At 47.2% G+C, this 14,483-nt stretch overlaps 1 pseudogene across 1 annotated transcript; it reads left to right on the forward strand.

Annotated features, from left to right (window-relative positions):
* The first annotated feature begins 2,906 nt into the window (after nt 1-2,906).
* Nucleotides 2,907-13,683, forward strand: LOC308267257 (phosphoglycerate mutase 1-like; annotated as a pseudogene). The gene is made up of 5 exons: nt 2,907-3,007; nt 3,367-3,429; nt 4,793-4,797; nt 9,064-9,768; nt 13,553-13,683. The product of its transcript is annotated as a phosphoglycerate mutase 1-like (transcript).
* Nucleotides 13,684-14,483: the final 800 nt, after the last annotated feature.

Below are 14,483 nucleotides of genomic sequence, written 5' to 3' on the forward strand. Positions count from 1 at the left end.
GTCAAGTTCAAGGTCCACACCTAGTGAGCTTGCTGGTCCTGCACACTCTGCAGAGAGGGAGGGGAGGGGCTCGCAAGAGACCACCCAAGTGGCTCGTGCTCATTTGTCTCAGAAAACTCCAGAGGAGGTGCTGTGGGTGGGGCACTCCAGGCTCGGAATCCTGCTTTCTTCCACTGCGTTCTGAATCTCCATTTCTTTGTCCAGAAAATAGAAAACCATTGTGTCTATCCACTCTTGTGATAGCTAGCCCACTCCCTTGGTCACCCTCTGTGTGGGCTTGCCAGTGCTGTGACAAAACCCCAAGAGAATCAACTTGAAAGGAGGAAAAGCTTATTATTTATATTATTATTATTATTATTGTTGTTGTTTATTATTATTTTGGTGGTACTGGGGGTAGAATTCAGAGGCTTTCTACCTCTGGGCTATACTCCAAGATCTATTTTATACTTTATTTGGAAACAGGGTTTCACTGAGTTGCTGAGAGCCTCACTAAGTAGATGAGGCTGGCTTCGAACCTGTACAATCCTCCTGTCTCAGCTTCCCAAGTGTGGGGAATACAAGCGTGCGCCACTACGCCCGGTGAAAAGCTTATTTTGACTCAGTCTCAGAGGTCTTAGTCCGCGGTGGCTTGGCTCTGCTGACCTTGGCCCACATAGGCAGAGCACCGTGGCCCTGAGCAGGCCGCAGAGGAAACTGCTGTCCCATTGTGACTGGAGCGCAGAGAGAGCGAAGGGGTCAGTCCCACGTCCCTCGAGGGCATGTCCCCATGGCTAACTTCTACCACTAGGCCCCACCTAAAGGTTAAAGGTTAAAGAATACCCTACTTCCCAGTAGCACCAGAGGCCAGCAGACAAGACTTTTGAGTTTATGGCTTCTGGGGGACATTTAACATCCATACCATAATGCCCACTGACCCATTAATCCTTTAATCCATCAGTGGGCTAATCCTTCATCATGGCAGAGACCCCAAGACCCAGCCACTTCCCAAGGCCCCCCTCCATATACCATTCACGTATGACTTTTCTGGGGGTGTAGCTTTGTGGTACAGCCCTTGCCTTGCATGTGTGGGAACCCTGGTTTGATCCCCACCACGACTAACAAAACAAAACCTATGACTTTTAGAATTAAGTTTCTAACAGATACATTCTGGTGGACAAATATTTAAGCCAGCGCAGCCCCTACTTTTGTTTTTGTTATTTTTTATTTTTGTGAAACTAGGGATTGAACCCAGGGGCATTTTACCTCTGAGCTACATCCCCAGCCCTGTTTGATTTTTCAGTTTGAAAAACTAGGGTCTAAGTTACTGAGGCCAGCCTTGAAGCTGTGATCCTGTCTCAGCCTCCCAAGTATTGGGATTATAAGGCACCTGCCATGCCCGGCTCAGGAGCCCTACCTGTAAACATTATAAATCTGTGTTAAAGTGTGAAACAATTCTGAAACAACGTGTCTTCCAATTTGTAAACAAAGGAACAGAGTCTCAAACAAAGAGAAAGAGGGAAGGACCAGGATTCAGAGCCAAGTGTGCCCGGCCTGCCACACCTGCTCTGGACAGGGGGTGATTCCTCCCAGATGCCCAGCTTTCTTCATCAGGAGCCTCAGGGGAGAGTGTCTGGTGGATTTGAGTCCATCCTGGCTCCTGGAAGCAGGAATGAAAGGCCTAAAAGAATGGAGGGAGATTGGGGATGGAGGTCAGGGGCTTTGGGCACAGAATGCCAGGTAGCTCCTATCTAAGCAAAATTCAAATTTGTCTACTGGGGAATTTGCATACAATTGGGAAACGCAGGCTTTCGAGAAAAAAAAAAAAGAAATATTTTATTTGGAGTTTCAGGCCAGTGGATTTTGGAGCTTTATAGGACCAAGCCCCTTACCATCATTGCTGGCTTGCAGTGGGCATCTGAATGGATCCATCCCTCGTCCCCCAGGGTATCTCTGCAGGTTGGGCGGTCTTCTCGGTAAGCTGGGACCTCGCTCAGGCTGTTAGGTTTTATGGTCTGTCATCTTCTTAGTATGTGATTGTCCCTCACACACTAAGGAAATTGCACAGGGACGCCCAGCTTCTGTCCGGCTGAGCCCTGTGTTAGGTTTGTGAGCCAGATGCTGGCTGGCTGTGCATGTAAGTTCAGGCTGCAGCTAAGCACTTTGGCCAGCAGTCAGCAGGGTGTTTATTTGCTCACGGCCAAGTTTCAGCCCAAGCTTCCGTGGTGACTAATGTATTTTGTTCTAGCGCACTGCTTTTTATTTGACAAGCCCCAGACACTTTCTGCGTCAGTCCAAAGTGCCACCTCCAGGTAGCTTCCAGCTTCCAGATCTGCCCCTTCGACAGCACTTCCTTACGCAGAATCAATTAACCCTTCTGTGGAGGTCTAGGACCCGGGTTTCTGATGCAAGGATTTGTTGTCTGCTGCAGGCACTCCTTACTAAAATGTTTTTTTTTTACCGGCGCTTCAGAGATTGAACACCAAGCATGATGTTTTGGGAACTCAGTTTCTCAAAGCCTGGATCAAACCAGGAGAATGTCGATCAACAGCTGTAAATCGGCCCCAAAGGCACTGCGGGAGACGCACCATCAGCAGCAGTAGCTAAGCACTGCTTATATCAAGCACTTATACACAGAACGCTTTGAAAACTGAGAGTTGGGCTCTGGTTAGCCTTTAAAGGCAGCAGTTAATATGAATGACTTAGAGCAAAAGGAGGTGCTGGGGATGCAAATCTGAGCTCACCCACTAACAAACCTAGCAGGAGAGTAGGCGGCTCTCCCTCAGGGAGTCTGTGAGCTCTGGGGACGCACGTATTCTTCAGTGAGCGTGACGACGCACCTGCTGTGTGCAGTGAGCTGGGCCAGATCCATCCACTGGACAGCTTTTATCTAGCCTTCTGTATGTGCTGAAGGTTCATTGACTATCCAGATGGATGTCGTCTCCTATAGGCAGATGCTGGGCCTCAAAGATGGCCAGACAGAAGTCCTGGCCTGGACCACCATCCCGTGCCTCCTGACGATGCTCATCAGGTAAGCACCGCTGCTTACCCAGACTGTCCTAAACAAATGCTTGTTGACTCGCTGTCCCCTCACAGTGGTCCCACGAGGTAGGCACTGTTAAGATCTGTTTCACAGATCACAGACAGAAGCACAAGAGGGTCGTGCTGTTTGTCCAAGTCACACCGACAGTGATTAGAACCAGGTGGTGGAGAGCTATAGAGTCTCTTCCTCTGCTGACTGTCAATTAGGATGAAAGAACCCTCAGTTTAGGGAAGAGGTGCTCTGCTCCGAGAGAGCTTGGGGGAGAAGACTGTAGGGATTCCCAGTGCAGAGAGGGCTCGGGGAGCGACAGAGAGGTGGGACTCCGGTCCTTTCCCCCATTCTGACAGGCGGCAGTCTCTGCTGGGAGATGGGAGAAACTCTCAGCTGCGCTGGGGCTGCTCTAGCCCAAGGTAAGGGAAACCAGCAGTTGCTTTGGCACCGGGAGACCTGGCTGATAGGCAAGTCTCTGCCCTGCCGAGGGTCTCGGTTTCCTCAGCAGTAAAATGAGTATGCTGGGCAACATTGTTTTCTATTCTGAAATCCCAGCTGAGCAGAGGCTGGGCCTCCATGCATTCTGAGCAGGGGTTTTTGGCCAGAGACAGAGATGCTTGACGCAGAGGCAGGCGAGGCAGCCATTCAGCTTTCCAGAAGGGGCAGGCAGTGTTTGGCTGTCTGCATTTCGTCATGGGCCCACCCCAGTGCTTGCGTAGGCCGCGTGTGTCTACATTCCTTTCTTTGTGGGCAGAGGGGCGGGCACAGTGCTCTGGGGTTCAAATTATATGGTGCTCTCTCTTGAGAGAGAGAGAGAGGGGGAGAGATATTGAGAGGGATTGGCTGACTTTTATTTGCTTTGAAATTCTTAGTGATTGATCAAATGCTTCCAGATCCCCAAAGTTGATGAGTGTTAATGGAGCTTAAAAGTGGCCAATAATCATTGTGGCTTCATGTACCTACAGGATATTCTCCAGAGGGGACTGTCAGTAGTTTTCTGGTGTGGCAGAGGCATACCAGATGGAGCTTGTTTTCCAGATTAAGTTCCTTAACAAATTGAAAACAGAACAAGAAAAACAGAGGAAAAACCTCCTAAAATGTGGATTTTTTAAATTTTGGCACTGAAGATTGAATTCAGGATTATTCTACCTCTGAGCTGCATGCTCAACCCTATTTTATTTTATTTTTTATTTTGAAACAGGGTCTCGCTAAGTTGCTGAGGCTGACTGCAAATCTGGAATCCTCATGTCTCAGCCTCCCAAGCAAATATGTGGATTATGCAGTTGAGAAAGGAGGTCCCCATTTGAGTTGACCAATCATATGTGTCCCTGGGCAGCTCTATGATATTGAAAAAACTCTTGGCATGAACTTTCTGTTAGACTGCTGTTGGAATAGGTTAGTCCTGCCTCGCCATTCAATTTGAAGCATAACGGGGGCATACTGTTCACATCCTTAGCTTATCCCTAGATAGCTGAATGGTTCATGTCAATGCAAACAGCGTAACTGTCATCATCACTTGCAAAACTCCTCCTCTGAGAAGGTTGTGGGTTAAATTCACCAAAATGAATGTGATTTGAGAAGTAGCTTCTTCTTTTCTTCTTCTTCTTTTTTGTTCTCTCCCCCAATCCTCTCTCTAGAATCCAGGGGCATTTTATCTCTCAACTACACTCCCAGCCCTATTTAATTTTTTTATTTTTTTATTTTATTTATTTATTTTTTTAAAGGTGTCGCCCTGCCTAGGCCCTCCCTGAAAAGCCTGTGGCCTCCAAACTGTTTCTCCAGAAAAGGTTTGGAAGAGGAGTGTTGGTTTCCTGGGTCATCAGGGGAGGTCAGGGGTGTCCAGGCGCTGGGGTCAGAGAGCCCCCACCCTGCGCTCTGTCTTGGTGCATTCTCTGCCACATGTCTCAGCCTCAAGATCTGGGAACTTAAATATGCTCTCCGATGGCCTGACAGAGGGTCAGAACAGCCCTTTAAATTTATTTATTTATTTATTTATTTATTTATTTATTTATTTATTTATTTATTCTGGGGATGGAACTCAGGGGCATTCGACCTCTGAGCTCCACCCCCTCCCCTATTTTTTATTCTTTATTTTGAAACCGGGTCTCACTGAGTTGCAGAGGGCCTCACTAAGTAGCTGAGGCTGTGCGCGAACCGCGATACTCCGGGTCTCAGCCTCCCAAATGCTGGGGTTAAAGTGAGTGTGCCACCACACTCGGCTTTAAATTTATTTATTTATTTTTTTAATTTTATTTTATTGGTGCACTGTATTCATACATCATAGTGGGATACAAACTTTTGTAGACATACATGCACACATTGCCCAGTCAGCCCCCACCCGATCCCCACCCCATTCTCTCCCCATCCCTCCTTCCCATGCTTGGCTTAGTGGTTGACATCTAGTATTATAGCAATTTATCCAAAATTAAAAATGATAATCTCACATAACAGTTTCATTTGTCTGATACCAAGTGTTTGATGATTTAAAGATAGCATTTCAATATTTCTTTTTGCTTTCTTTCTTACTAGAGCATATTTTTTTCTGGTTTTTTAGGTGAAACTATCATATATTTATATATTTATTTTTCAGAAAAAAATCTATCCTAATATGGAATATGAATTCTAGATACCCAAAACGATCTTGAAAAAGAACAAAGCTAGCAGATATATATTTTCTGATTTCAAACCATATAAAGCTACAATAATTGAAACAGTGTAGTACTGTTCTAAAGGCAGATATATAGACCATTGAAGTTAAATACAAGCCTAGAGCTAAATTCTTCCCTATATTGTCAAGTTATTTTTGACAAGGTTTCCACGAACATTTGGTGGTGGAAATAATAATATTTTAACTAAATATTGTTGAAAAATAATAATTACATGGAAAAGAATAAAATTGGACCTTTACCTAATCCCATATACAAGTATTAACTCAAAATAGATAAAAGACCTAAATATAAATCTTAAGACTATAAACTTTTAGGAGAAAATCTGGGTCATAAAACCTCACAACATTGAAATTGGCAGTGATTTCTTGGATATGATTTCAATGGCACAGGCAACAGAAGAATATACAAACTCCCTAAAAAATAAAAGAAAATATTGTATATCCAAAGACAATGTAAACAGAGTTAAAAGTTACTAATAGAATTGGATAAAATATTTCCAAATGTTATATCTGAAGGTATATTAATATTCCAACTAGAAATCCTAAAAATTAACAACAATAAAGGCAAACAATACAATTTAGAGATAGGTAAAAGACTAACATAAATAATGAATCTCCACAGATAACCAATCTTAATTGTCTGTTGGATGGAAAATCTTGTTTCTCTGGTTCTGGTGAGTGTTACCTATTTCTTCTTTGTAGTTAATCTCTTTGAGTATTTTCTCTAGCGCTGGTTTTGAAGACATAAATTCCTTCAGTTTCTGTTTGTCATGGAAGCTTCTTATTTCTCCATCTGATAGAAAGTTTTGCTGGATAGGAAATTTTTGGCTGGAAGTTGTTTTCTTTCAGAGTTTGGAATATGTTACTCCAAGCCCTTCTGGCTCTCATGACTTGGTTTGGGAAGTCTGGAGTGATTCTAATTGGTTTGCCTCTGAATGTCAGTTGGCCCTTTGTTTTTGTTGCCTTTAAGATTCTCTGCTTGGCTTCCACAGTGGTCATTTTGACAATTATGTGGCGTGGGGATCCTCTTCTCGGATCCTGTCTAAAGGGAGTTCTATAAGTTTCCTGGATCTGTGTATCAACCTCTTGCTCTAAATTTGGAAAATTTTCTGCTATTACTTCCTTGAAGAGATTGTTGATCCCTTTGGTTTCACTTTCTTTTCCCTCCTCTATTCCAATTATTCTTAGGTTAGCTCTCTTAAGATGGGCCCATATTTCTTCAATGTCAGATTCCTGCTGTTGGATATTTTTTTCTAGATTAGAAACTATGCATTCATTTTTGGATTGCTCATCTTCTAAGAGTGAGATTCTGTTCCCCATGTGGTCTAATCGGTTGTTTGTGCTTTGAATTGAGGCCTTTACTTCATTAATTGCATCCTTTATCTCTTTTTGGCTCTCTCTGAGTTCTTTTCGAAGCACCTCTATTATTTCTACAGTTATTTTCCTGATTTGATCTTCTAGAAATCTCTGATTTTCTGTTTTATCAGGTTCTGATGTTGTGGGGTTGTGCACATTCATTACTCCAGTGTTATTCCTCTTTCCCATGATTTCGGAGGTTTGTGCCTTCTCTGGGTTCTTCCCTTGGGTCACTATGGCTTCACTTAAGGTGCTCTGGATCTCGAGTCTGTATTATCTCAGACCCCACTACTCCTTTACTGGGTTGTATCACAGAGTCTCCGACCCAGGGAGTCGATAGAGGCTGCTTTAAACTATGGGGGGTGCCAGGTTGCACGTTCTCCTATGGTGTGATATCTCTGCCACCACCACTCCCTCACTGGGTCAAGTCCCAGGAGGCCCAATACTGCGATTTCTCCTCTGTGGCCCGCAATTTGACTCACTGTTCTTGAGTACGCAGATGTAGCTGTACTGTATTCGGTGAATTCACTGCTGCTGCCGCCGCCGGTGGCAATATGGCGCCTCTGCCACGCCCTCGGCCATGAGGCTGGCGTATTTTTTCTTCTCTGGTTTTGATTTCCACTCTGAATCCCTGCAGCGTGTGCTGAGCTCAGCCACTGGGAGCTTTAAATGCTGTCTGCGCCGAAAGATCCCGCCTGGCTGTTCCGCAGCGGCTCACCTGGCTTGCTGTAGCCGTCCGTTGAGTTCGCCGCTGCCGCCGGCAGTATGGCGCTGCTGCCGCGTCCTCGGGCTCGTGTGTCTCCTCTGTGGCCCTGAGCTCTGTTCTCAGTCGGCTTTCTCTCTGGAGCCTGGTGGTTTTTTTTTGTTTTTCTGGTGATGGTGTTTTCTGGCTATGAAAGGCGCTCTTTTTGTGGTAATGGAGATTGGTTGTTAGCGGGACTCTTAAGCCCCGCTTTTCTCGGTCGCCATCTTCCCGGAAGTTCTCGGCTTTAAATTTCTTAATTTTTTAAAAAAATATCGTCTTACTAAGTTGCTGAGACTAGCCTCAAACCTGTGATCCTCCTATCTCAGTCTCCCAAGTACTGGAATTACAGGCATGTGCCACCATGGCCATTGAGAAGTAGCTTCTCAGAGGAGAATCCAGACACTATCTTCAGCAGTTATGGATATGTCCTCAAATTATGCTGGGGGTTATGGTCAAGTTGATGGAGCCAGAATGTTCTAACTGATATTTTGCTATCTGGATAATATCAACTCTGAGTTGAGCAAGCGCCTACTTGAGGTAGGCAGGGAATAGTGGTTTTAGCTTATTTAAATTTGATAAGTAAACTGCCAATCATATATTCCAGTTATCCAGGACTGTGATGGACAGAATGTTCTGGAAGTCCATACTGTGCATGACATGTTAGGGCTTTGCTGTAGATGTTGCTGGTTTGACTTTAGCAGAAGGCTGTTCCTTTAGCAGAAAGGGAGAGATCAGTGGTTCCCTTGGTAACTGTTTGGGAAAGAGTGAAGTCCACCTGTCATCAGAAAACCTGCGGGTGGGAAATCAAAATTAAAACACTGCTAGGAGCCGGGCGCAATGGAGCACATTATAATCCCAGTACTTGGGAGGTTGAGACAGGAGCATCACAGGTTTGAGGACAGCCTCAGCTCCTTAGTGAGGCCCTCTGCAACGTAGTGAGACCCTGTTTCAAAATAAAGAATAAAAATTAGATAGGACTGAGGGTGTAGCTTAGAGAGCTTGGAGGTAGAATGTCCCTCCCTGGGTTCAATCCTCAGTACCGCAAACAAAACAACACCAAAAACAAACAAACAGAAAACCACTGCTCAGAGCCCAGTGTTGTGGTGCATGCCTATAATCCCAGTATTGGGGAGGCCGAGGAGACAGGAGCATCGCAGGTTCAAGGCCAGCCTCAGCAACATAGCAAGACTCTCAGTAACCTAGAGAGACCCCTATTTCAAAACAAAAAATAAAAAAGAGTGACTCGGGAATCTCAGTAAGCCTCAGCTGGCGCCGCATCGCCAGCCCCCTGCCATGGCCACTACAAGCCGGTGCTGATCTGGCACAGTGAGAGTGCCTGGAACCTGGAGAACTGCTTTAGTGGTTGCTATGACGCCGACCTGAGCCCTCTGGGCCACGAGGAGGTGAAGCACACAGGCAGGCGCTGCGAGAAGCTGGGTATGAGTTTGACATCTGCTTTACCGCAGTGCAGAAAAGAGCAGTCCAGGCGCTCTGGTCAGTGCTGGAGGCCCTTGACCAGACCTTGCTCCCAGCAGTCTTGGCGCCTCAGTGAGCGACATTCTGGGGGTCTGGCTGGTCTAAACAAAGCAGAAACTGTTCCCAAGCACGGTGAGGCCCAGGAAAAGCTCTGGAGGTGCTCCTGTGATACCCCACCGCCTCCGATGCAGCCCGATCTTCCTACCTATAGCACTGTTAGCAAGAATGGCAGGCATGCAGACCTCACAGATCAGCTATCCTCCTGTAAGAGTCTGAAGGAATCTGCCCTTCTGGGATGAAGAACTCGTCCAGGGCAGCAGCCTTTGGGGCAGCGTGAAACATCTGGAGGGTGTGTCTGAAGAGGCTGGCGTGGAGCTGAACCGGCCGGCTGGTATTCCCCTGTCTATGAGTTGGATAAGAACTTGAAGCCCATCAAGACCACGCAGGTCCTGGTGGATGAAGAGACTGTCCATAGAGCCATGGAAGCTGTGGCTGCCCCAGGAAGGCCAAGAGGTGGCAGCGACAGGAGACTGTCCCGAGGAACACCCTTTCTCCATTCCTCTGCACTTCTCCTGGGCTTGCCATGCTCACCACCTCTGTAGACATCTTAGGCTGTAGCTGCCGATGGGGACCCGTGGCTCCCATCTGAATTTTATTTTTTTGTGTGTGGTACTGGGGTTCCTGGAAGCCCTTCTACCTCCGGGCTACACTCCCAGACCTATTTTTACATTTTTATTTGGAAACAGGGTCTCCTAAGCCAGCGCGCGCAGCTGGCTCTGAAACTGCGCGATCCTCCTGTCTCTGCCTCCCAAGCGCGGGGATTACAAGCATCCGCCACGCCCGGCTGAATTTTAAATAGTCCCTGTATTCACCAGAAAGTAAATCATTCCTCAGATGTTTACTGGGTAAGCTCCTTGGCCTCTCCCTACGGGCAGGAGTGCATCCTGCTGTGTATTTTACTGTCCCTCCTCTGCCTTGTTTTGCCGCGGTGAGATGCGTCTTGATCATAGCCATGCGCCTTTCACTGTATCTGGTTTCTGAATCACGATCCAGTGGTTTGGTCCTGCCACATGGGACCAGTGCCCATTTTAAGCATAACTGTACTAAATCTTCTTTTCCAGATCAGAATTATAAAGGATTAATGTGCAATAAAATTAAATAAATAATAATTAAGGGCTGCAGGTGTAACTTGGAGATAGAATGCCTCTGGGTTCAATCCCCCAAATAATAATTAAAAAACAAGCAAAAATTACAGTGCTCAGGGTCAGAAGGTTACACAGAGGCAGCTGAGCTGCAATATAAGATCAAGGACATGTTAGAATATTTGTAATCATGAAGCATTTCTTCAATATAGTTTTGCTTGAGATTCTTGGATTAAAAACAAAAACTACGCCGGGTGTGTTGACGCACGCTTGTAAACCCCGCGCTTGGGAGGCAGAGATAGGAGGATCGCGCAGGTTCGAAACCAGCCACACTGGCTTAAAAGACCCTGTTTCCAAATTTTAAAAAAGTGTAAAATAGGTCTGGGAGTGTAACCCAGAGGTAGAAGGGCTTCCAGGAACCCCAGTACCACCAAAACAAACAAACAAAAAAACAAAACAAAACCTACTCGAGAGTTGGCTTCGTTGACTTTTGCCCTGTACTATTTGGGGGAGTTGTTGGTTTTTCACTTTAGATTTCTTCTTTCAAACCGGTCCGTAAGTGGATTGCCTCCTCCTGAATCAAAGATAAAATAAACCTGCTCCCACCTTAAGCCCATAAGGTTTGTCTCGATATTTCACCAAGCCAGGGTGAGCTTTTGACTTATTTCTGGGTGTGCAGGAAGCGCCTGGCCTCTGGGGTGAGTGGTTTTTGTTGTCGTTGTTGTTTGGTGGTACTGGGGGTCCTGGAAGCCCTTCTACCTCCGAGCTACACTCCCAGACACCTATCTTTTATATTTTTATTTGGAAACAGGGTCTCTTAAGCCAGAGAGGCTGGCTTCGAACCTGCGCCATCCTCCTGTCTCCGCCTCCCAAGCACGGGGATTACAAGCGTGCGCCACCACGGCCGGCAAGTGGGTTTGGTTTTAATGAACCATCCTTTAGTTGAAGGGGCGCTCAGCATTTTCTTTCTATGCCAATGGGATCTTTGAGTTAAAAGTCCTCAGTTCAAGGTACTTGTTGAACTCATCCTCTAATGAACGCAGTGGGTTTCTGTGTTATAGCAGCCGCAGTCCTGCGAGGGGAGGGAGAGGCCTGTGGCGAGCTTCCTGGACCGGACGTCTCCTCCTGCTCTGCTTCCAGTCATACTGGCCTCAGACAATCACTCACCCTCTTGGGCCTCAATTTTCTTTTGTCTAGAATGATTATATCAGTCAAAACGTTGGGCAAGGTTGTGCCACGGTGACAGGTCATGCAAAAACCTCAGCAACTCAAACAGCTGTGGCTTATTTCTGGCTCACACTGTATCTATCCATCACAAGTATGCACGAGGCACCCTGCGCTGGAGTCGTGTGTGGCCTGGGCTGACGGGCAGCCACTGTTTTCCATAATGCCAGGAGAAACAGAGTCACCCATAGGTAAATGGCACACGGGGCTCTGAAGCTTCCCAAGTAACTCCGTGTGCTTGGGCCCACATTCCAGGAGTCAGGGCAAGGAGGGAGGGAAGGGCAGTCATCGGGCTCCTCGGAGGAACACCTGAGCTGTTTAAATGTCACAGGTGGCCTTCCAGGAAGGGGTGGGAAATTCTGCACAAACTTTTATTGGTCAGTCAAGTTTGGTCTCATAAGCCACTCCTTCCTGTGAATTTAAAATCATTGGCCTTTTCTGGGGCCACCAAGATTCCTGAGCAGCAGACTGTTTGAGAACTGACATCTCAGGATGGGGAAAGAGACTGGGGAGAGAGAAACTGGAAGGGGCTGAAGCAGATGAACTGGGCCAGATTCCAAAGCTGGCCTTGCTTTGCTTTACATTTCCCCTTGTTTCCAACTTATGCACAGAAAGCATCCGCAGCAGAAAAACTTGCAGAATCGCCGGACTCCATCGAGCTCACTGTTTAAAAATAAAGAAAAAAAAATTAAACCTTGGATTGTGACTCTTAAGTAGCACCTGCTACGTCCTCAAAGAATGCTTTCTGGAATCGGAATCAGATCCACTTGGAATTTTATCTGCTGCTGTTGCAACACCAGTTTATGGGAACTGTGCCGTTTATTTTGCAACACATTTAAGAGAATGAAACAAGGTCTCGCTAAATTGCTACGGTTGGCCTTAAACCTTCAGTCCTCCTGTCTCAACCTCCCAAGTATGTTGTTAAAGAATGCTTTCTGGAATTGGACTCAGATCCCCTTGGAATTTTATCTGCTGGTGTTGCAACACCAGTTCGCGGGAAGCGGTGTCATTTTTTTGCACACGTTTAAGAGGTGAATGGTGGTTCCCATCCATTGGGCATCTTAGAAAAGAGTGAAACCCGCCGGGCGTGGTGGCACACGCTTATAATCCTAGTACTTGGGAGGCTGAGACCGGAGGATCACGGTTCGCAGACAGCCGCAGCTACTTAGTGAGGCCCTCTGCAACTCAGTGAGACCCTGCTTCAAAATAAAGAATAAAATTAGGGCTGGGGGTGTAGCTCAGAGGTAGAATGCCCCTGGGTTCCATCCTCAGAACCCCAGTACCCCAAAAAGAAAGAAAGAAAGAAAGAGAGAGAGAGAGAGAGAGAGAGAGAGAGAGAGAGAGAGAGAGAGATTAATCAGAAGGCCAGTGTGGTGATGGGGAATGATTTTCTTGAGATCCTGCTTCTTGGGCCAGCTCTCAGCAGTTAGAACAGAGGCCAAATTCTGTGGGCTTGTCCTGGGAGCAAACAGCAATGTTCATCCTCGAGGCAGGGGGGCCTCTGCACTCGGGCACTGCTCAAGAATTTTGCACAGAACAAAGCAGTTCTTGCTAAACTGGACTGTGCTTGTTTTCCCCAAGGGCAGACTGAGGCGATGTCTGTTCGTGTGGTGGGGTGTATTCAAAGAACACACCAAATAAGGGACGCCATGCTGGGTGGGTGCAGAGAACGTCTGGCCACTACTTGTGTTTCTGAGGTATTCGGAGTCTGTATTCCTCTGTGTGTCTCAACTGAAATGCCCTAAGAAAGAGGCTCTGAGCACGTGTTTCTGTTATCACCTACTGCAGAGGGTGCCCGGTGGCGCAGACGCCTCAGTGATCGCTGTGACCGGGGCCCAAGGGTGCCCTCGGAGAGTGGGACCCACGGGGCCCTGCATTTCCCCTTCCACGCGGGTCCCTTCACTCAGGCCCGTCTCCCTGCTCTGCTGCAGCTCTGAGGGCACGGAGCGGCCTCGCTTTCCTCTCCTGTACAGCAGCAGCATTTGACTCTGCACTGGAGATGAGAGCGAAGATGGAAAGATTGACAGTGACCGAGGATCTGCTGCATGCAGCCCAGGCCTAGACACGCGTGAACGCGATCCTGCCAGCAACACGCTGAGGAGGGATTCTCGCTTTGAGGAGATGGAGGCGAGAGAGGCCGGCAAACTTGCTAGTAACTGGTTAAAATGACTTATAACCTTACAAAGACTGATCCTCCTCCTTCTCCTCCTCCTCCCCTTCCTCCTCCTCCTCCTTCTTCCCCTTCCCCTCCTCCTCCTCCTTCTTCCCCTTCCGCTCCTCTTCCTTCTCCTCCTCCTCCTCCTTCTCCTCCTCCTTCTTCCCCTTCTTCTTCCTCCTCTTCTTTTTCTTCATCATCATCTTCTCCTCTTCCTCCTCCTCCCCTTCCTCCTCCTCCTTCTTCCCCTTCTTCTCCTCCTCCTCTTCCTCCTCCTCCTCCTTCTCCTCCTCCTCCTTCTTCCCCTTCCCCTCCTCCTCCTTCTTCTTCTCCTCCTCCTCCTCCTCCTCCTCCTTTTTCTCTTCCTCCTCCTCCTCCTCCTCCTTCTCCTCCTCCTCCTCCTTCTCCTTCTCCTCCTTCTTCTCCTCCTCCTTCTTCTTCTCCTCCTCCTCTTCCTCCTCCTCCTTCTTCCCCTTCCCCTCCTCTTCCTCTTCCTCCTCCTCCTCCTTCCCCTTCCTCTTCTTCTTCCTCCTCTTATTTTTCTCCTCCTCCTCCTCCTCCTCCTCCTCCTCCTCCTCCTCCTCCTCCTCCTCCTTCTCTGGGAATTGAACCCAGAGACATTCTACCTTAAAGCTACACCCCAGCCCTTTTTGTTTTTTATTTAGAAACAGAGTCTTGCTAAGTTGCTAAGGTTGGCCTCAAACTTT

This window comes from Muscardinus avellanarius, assembly GCF_963383645.1.
Source record: "Muscardinus avellanarius genome assembly, chromosome: 9".
Lineage (NCBI taxonomy): Eukaryota > Metazoa > Chordata > Mammalia > Rodentia > Gliridae > Muscardinus > Muscardinus avellanarius.